Source organism: Osmerus mordax, chromosome 2, assembly GCF_038355195.1.
Source record: "Osmerus mordax isolate fOsmMor3 chromosome 2, fOsmMor3.pri, whole genome shotgun sequence".
Lineage (NCBI taxonomy): Eukaryota > Metazoa > Chordata > Actinopteri > Osmeriformes > Osmeridae > Osmerus > Osmerus mordax.
In genome coordinates, this window is record NC_090051.1 from 10,319,954 (window position 1) to 10,326,454 (window position 6,501).

The following is a 6,501-nucleotide window of genomic DNA, read 5'->3' on the forward strand; positions in this document are numbered from 1 at the left end:
GAGCAGGGACCAGGCATTTACAATTCAATGGACATCACTGATGCTTATTTTAAGCAGGTCTTGGAGACATCAACTAAAACTGGACATTTTTGGCGACGCGGGTGATTGCCTCAAGGAAACCGGAAACTGATTTGCCAACATTTTATTGGCATATTTTTGCCATCACTGGCTACAGCAGATGTTCGTTACTACACTTGTGCACAGAGCTAGTAACTTTGCAAATCTATATTTCACTGATAACTAAAAAGAGAAAAAATACAATAAGAAACTGTTAAGCCTGTGTTTTACCAGTTTATCAATAAGGGAACTGGTTAGTGGAATTGAGTTGTTTAGTTGGAAAATCTGACATATACAAAAAAAAACATACTGTTAAGCAGAGTGAAGGGCTTTCCCTTGCCTCATGTCTAGTAATTGAATTAGTTTTTGAAATAGGGGGCAAGAGGCAGTTGTGTAAGAATACAAGTATTTTATTTGGTAAAGGTATAAATTTGACATATTAACAAAGAAAATTGCATTGAAAACTGTTATCAATATTAAGTAAGGGAAGTGGTGTTAAAAATGTTTAAGTGGGAATTCAGAAATAGAAACATTTCATATGTCATTTCTTTTAAGGTAGCTTGTTGTATATATAGCTACGGTAACAAGAAACGAAATATGCACAAATGCAGAAACACATGTATTATAGTAAAATGTAAATGAGAACAAAAGTGGGGAAAAATTGTGCAATGATTGTGGAATGTATTTGCAGTGTTAAATTTGTGTAATGTGTGTCTTTCTACATATTCTATGCTGACACAATATAATACAAAATGTGATGTACTGTATGCTGCAATCGTGTAATGTGTAATATTGAGTGCAATACAATTCTCATGTGTGACTTTGGATTGTTATGAATTAGAAGGTTGTTAAGTAGGGTGGATTTAAAACACATGGTCCATTGTGAAATTTCAGGCAGCCACAGACTTCTTTGATATCTGTACATCCAGTTGTTGATGTTGTATCCAGTGGTCCAGAGTTTTCATTGAGTTATGCTTCACATTTTAGATAATTGTAGTTAGCCTGTGTGGAAACACAAAATAGACAAACATGTATATGTATATAAACAAAATATTGAATAAATGAAACATTAAAAGGTGCATTTGTGACATTTGCATGTGTTACAAATATGTTATTGACAGTAAGCAGTGTATAGGTGAATTATTTTAAGCAAATATGTGATTGTGTTTGTTGAAATATATATGTTGTACATGTTGTACTGTACAATATTTTGTGTATAGGATTACTAGGTACTATTATGCTGTAACTACGTGTTTTGTCTTCATGTTAATATGTTTACAGTGTATGGATTGTGAAATCCAAAGAAAAATAAATTATAAATATATTTACCACAAGGTAGGAAGGAGTAGGGTCTTATCAGCCAGCGTTCAGGAGACATCTTAGTTGTCAGTTTAGTAATAGTAGTTTCTCAGGGTATTCAGCGAGAATATCTCAATGCTTGGTTGAAATCTGGACTAGGCTCCTGTAATTATACATAAATATTTAGTTGATGCAGTAAAACAATTTAGGTAGAACAGACATTTTGCCCCAAGAGAGACTAATTGTTAATTGTAAGTAGGTAGGTATAAAAGCATACTTTTTAGTGCAGGTGTTTTAGTGTTTCCAGACTGAAATTGCTGAATGATGAAACCATTGGTACTTCCACAAGGTTTAAAGGCCTGAAGTGGGTAGCTGAAAAGCATAACATTAAGATTTTAAGAGAATCATGTTTACAATGTGACCTTTATTACAATAAAAACTTGGTAAATGTATAATATACTTTACTTGATGTAGTAGTGGTGGTGGGAGAGTTTTCAGTAGTTGGCTGGTTTAATGAAATCCACCATTTCAAAGCATAAGGATTCAGCAAGAAGATTTCAATGCTGTGTTTGGTATCTGGACAAGGCTCCTTTAGTGATACGTAAATATATATTTTAATGCAGTGAAACAATATAGAAAGAAAATAAATGTTTGCCCCAGAAAGAATACGATTGTAAGTAAGTAATTACCTACCTTGTAATTGAAGTTGCTTTAGTCTTGCCAAATCAAGGTTGATGAATGATGGAAGCAGTGATAGGTCCACATGGCTTGAAGGTTTGAGGTGATTGCTGAAAAGCAAACATGAAAATTGTATGAGTGTGGTGTGTAACGTAAGCTTTATTACAGTAAAAACATATGAAATGTGTCATTTACATTACCTGATGTGGTACTTGAGGTTTCAGATGTTGGGTGGTTGAATGTAGTCCAACATTTTAAAGCACAAGGATTAGTGTGCTGATGAGAAAAGTATTGCACAGCATTGTGTGTGTGTGTGTGTGTGTGTGTGTGTGTGTGTGTGTGTGTGTGTGTGTGTGTGTGTGTGTGTGTGTGTGTGTGTGTGTGTGTGTGTGTGTGTGTGTGTGCTGCCAGAAGGCTGGGAGAGAAAATTACAGAATGATATTTAAATATCAACACGACTACAAAACATGTTGTTATAGCACTTTAACATTTAGTAATTTCATACAAATAAGTGTCATAACATTGTACAATACATGAAGCTTATAATATACAAAGCACAAGTTACCTGTTACATGTTGACATGTTAATGTCATATAAGTCCTTGAAGTGTTTTTTCATAAATTAACAGAAAAATATGGAAATTCATTATTTAATATGATATAATTTATTTCTCACCTGCTGTACGAATAGTGTGTTTGAAAATATATTAGTTAATGTGTATACTACGTTGATTTACTTAAGCTATGACTTTTGTTTTAACATTCATTAAAGTGTAGTTAATTTATGTGAATTAGTACAGCATTATGATGACTGTAATATGTTGACAACAATTCAAGCGATATTTGAAATTGGACATCTTTTGTGTATACATGATCTATTATTGTGTTAGCATCAGTGGTTGAAAAGTCAACTAATTGAATGTAATGGTGTTGTTCAAAAACAGTTTGTATTGTTTTAGAAGTAAGCAGATTTTCATTAAAGTCTCCCATGATCATTTTAGCTCCTGGAAATGTGTTAATTTCAGCAATAAGATGTAATAGATTTTCTTTAAATATGTCAACTTGGTATGTTTGGGGCCTGTATAGAACTGCAGCGATTAATTGAAACTGTGGAACGTGGAAGACTAATGATTCCAGATTTGTATTACATGGTGTGTTGACTTCAATGTTTTGATCTGTTTGACAATATATTCCAACACCACCATTTGCCTGAAGTTTTAAAGTCTTGGTGAAACTGTTTATTGGACTGTAACAATTGAAACGTGTGTTGTTGTAAAACGTGAAGTTAGGTAAAAGTAAATGTTCAGTTGGAAAGTTTGGTTGAAGCCATGTTTCAGCAACACAAATGCATTGTGATTTCAAAATACTGTTGTTTGCTTGCATGTTTTTAAAATGTGCATTGAGACTTTGAATGTTATGAAAAGCAATTGTGAATAATGGAGTGGTTGAAGGTGAGTTTTTGGAGATGAATGTTGGCATTGTTGCAAGAACATCTTTGATATTACTGTTGCAATAAATCTTTGACTCTTTCAAGTCTTCAATTACTAAGCCTGACAGAGAAGAGACACGACTTAAAGCGACGTAAGCTTGTCCTGGTGAAAATATTTTTTTCAAGTTTACCACTGCACTGTTAACTGTTAAACCTTGAACTTTGTGTACGGTACAAGCCCAGGCTAATTGTAATGGGTACTGCCGCCGTATTCCACCATTGTTTGAGACTCTGTCTTCTACGGGTTTAATGATTGTGATGTTTCGATGAGTATTGTTTGGTGTAGTTATTTTAGCTCTTTGCAGTTGTCCAATTTTGCCATCATCAAATTCAACATGTATTAAAGAGGGAAAGTATTTGTCTGTATCAAACATGATTTGGAAAACTGTCCCGAAAGCACCATTAACAAGTCCATCTAAAACATCAATGTTTTTAGTCAGCATGATGCGAGCTTGTATTCCCACATTGACACTTGGCTTAAGACAGGTATTAAAAACTTTGCTGTGGTGGCCATTCTTTCTTTCCATACGTCCTGTTTTTGGATTTCGCTCAAAGTCTTGTGCTTCAATAGTTATAGCATTTGGGCAAATTGAATTGAGCATTTCAGAGTTATAATAGCAAACCTGTTTATTTGTTGCAAAAATGTGCAATACATTCAAGACTCCTCCTGTTTCGCATTGTTTCAATATCTCAACGTCTGCAGGCAACATAGGAGTTGATTTTTCATGGACACGTATGCGATTCAGCAGCTCAGCAAAAGTAGAATCTTTTTGTCTCACAACTTGTGTCAAATTTGCAATTTCAAAGTGATCGTTCCAAATGTTTAGTCCTGGCATATCACTGTACAGAGGTTTCCCTTTAACAGGTGGTAACTGGTAAAAATCTCCAACCGCAACAATGCTAACTTTTCCAAACAAAGAATGATCTCCGCACTGTTTTATTTGTCTTAGTCTTCCGTGAATGTATGCAAACAGTCTGGTGTCTACCATTGATATTTCATCGATGATCAGTAATTGCAAATTGGAAAGTTTTGCTCGTAAAGAGTTGATCTTTTCCTCACCTAACGGCTGGTAAGGTAATCGCACATCTGTGCCAATACAAAAAGTATTGTGTATTGTAGCAGCATTAATGTTATATGCGGCAACGCCTGTAGGAGCTGTTAATAGCACTGTAGTGTCATCAGGGTTTGTGCATAGTTGCACTAGAATTTGTGACAACTCATAATGTATGGCTTTTATCAAATGGCTTTTTCCTGTACCTGCTCCACCAGTGACAAAAAGGTGTATTGGTTGTGGTTTTTGTCCCCATACTGTTTCTAAACTCCACTGACGTAGTTTGTAAAATATGCGCGCTTGCTCATCATTTAAAGATCTCATTATGTCCCATGCTGCTTCTTTAGTCATAAATGTTTTTCTAACTTCTATGTTACCCGTCATAGGCACAGTTTCTGTCAAGTCTGGAATATTTTCAGAAATGGGCTGTAAATCATTTTCATCATGAATTATGTCCTGTGATTGTAAACACTGAAGCCGTTCCATTTCAGATTGCGGACAAATATGTGCCCATGCATCATCCAAATCACCCTGTTGTTCCATGACAAGTTGAGCATCATCTAGTTTGTCAGAATTTTGTTCATACAAAGACCTATTATTCTCAATAATTTCTTTAACTGTGTCTATGTTATCACTGAAATCACGTACAATTCCAACATTGTAAAACTCTTCGAATGATACAAAAGGATGTGGTTTCAATTGACAGTCTTCATAGTGGGGCAAAAACAATTGGAGCTGGCTATGATGGTATTTTTCTGGATCTTTTGTGGGTGACAGTCTTGCATATCTAATAACAGCTGGTTCTGTGCGCAACCTTTTTTTAATGTAACCATATTTGTCCTGGAATATTTTCAGAAATGGGCTGTAAATCATTTTCATCATGAATTATGTCCTGTGATTGTAAACACTGAAGCCGTTCCATTTCAGATTGCGGACAAATATGTGCCCATGCATCATCCAAATCACCCTGTTGTTCCATGACAAGTTGAGCATCATCTAGTTTGTCAGAATTTTGTTCATACAAAGACCTATTATTCTCAATAATTTCTTTAACTGTGTCTATGTTATCACTGAAATCACGTACAATTCCAACATTGTAAAACTCTTCGAATGATACAAAAGGATGTGGTTTCAATTGACAGTCTTCATAGTGGGGCAAAAACAATTGGAGCTGGCTATGATGGTATTTTTCTGGATCTTTTGTGGGTGACAGTCTTGCATATCTAATAACAGCTGGTTCTGTGCGCAACCTTTTTTTAATGTAACCATATTTGTCCTGAAGTTGAATGACAGATTCGCTTGGATTAGCTGGGACTTCACTTTGACTCAAGACTCGATATTCTGAGCAAAACGTGGCAAGGCACATATTTTGGAACGGTGGTGATTGTGGTCTATGTTTATACCTCTCTATTACACTTGTCATCCATATAGTGTTTTGTTCATTGTTGTCATTTAGTTTTCTGTCTTGCAATACACTCAAAGGTAAACTCATGCGCATAGGGTGTTCTCCTGTTGGTATGAAAGTTACTTTGAGTGAGCATTCCTTTAAATGCATTCCAGTCAGTCTGTATACTGCTTCTTGTGCAGACACTTCTCTATTATGAAGGTAAACACTGCCAAGTGATTTGAATGCAGCTTTGGCATCCAGATTGCCTTTAGTTCCTTCTTTTTGTGCACAATCTAGTAACAATCCCATTTCTCTCTCTGCTTTGGATATATAAGAAATAATGTACACTACACAAGAATATGCATCCACAATGTACTGAATATCCATATTGGCATTCCAAGCTCGTAACAGGTCTTTGTTAAATTGGTTAATCCAAATGTCACCGGGCTTTCTTTTTAAAACAACGTTGGTTTTATTGGTTAGTTGTGAATTTGCAATTTCAAAAAGCAATTGTGAAATTCCGATGCTTTCAAAGAGTTC

At 35.1% G+C, this 6,501-nt stretch overlaps 1 long non-coding RNA gene across 1 annotated transcript; it reads right to left on the bottom strand.

The window, feature by feature from the left end:
- Window positions 1–716: 716 nt before the first annotated feature.
- On the bottom strand, window positions 717–1,700 carry LOC136933775 (uncharacterized). Its single transcript, XR_010874838.1, has 3 exons — window positions 1,634–1,700; window positions 1,387–1,519; window positions 717–1,059 (listed from the first exon to the last, which is right to left on the bottom strand). It is a non-coding gene; the product is annotated as an uncharacterized lncRNA (long non-coding RNA).
- Window positions 1,701–6,501: the final 4,801 nt, after the last annotated feature.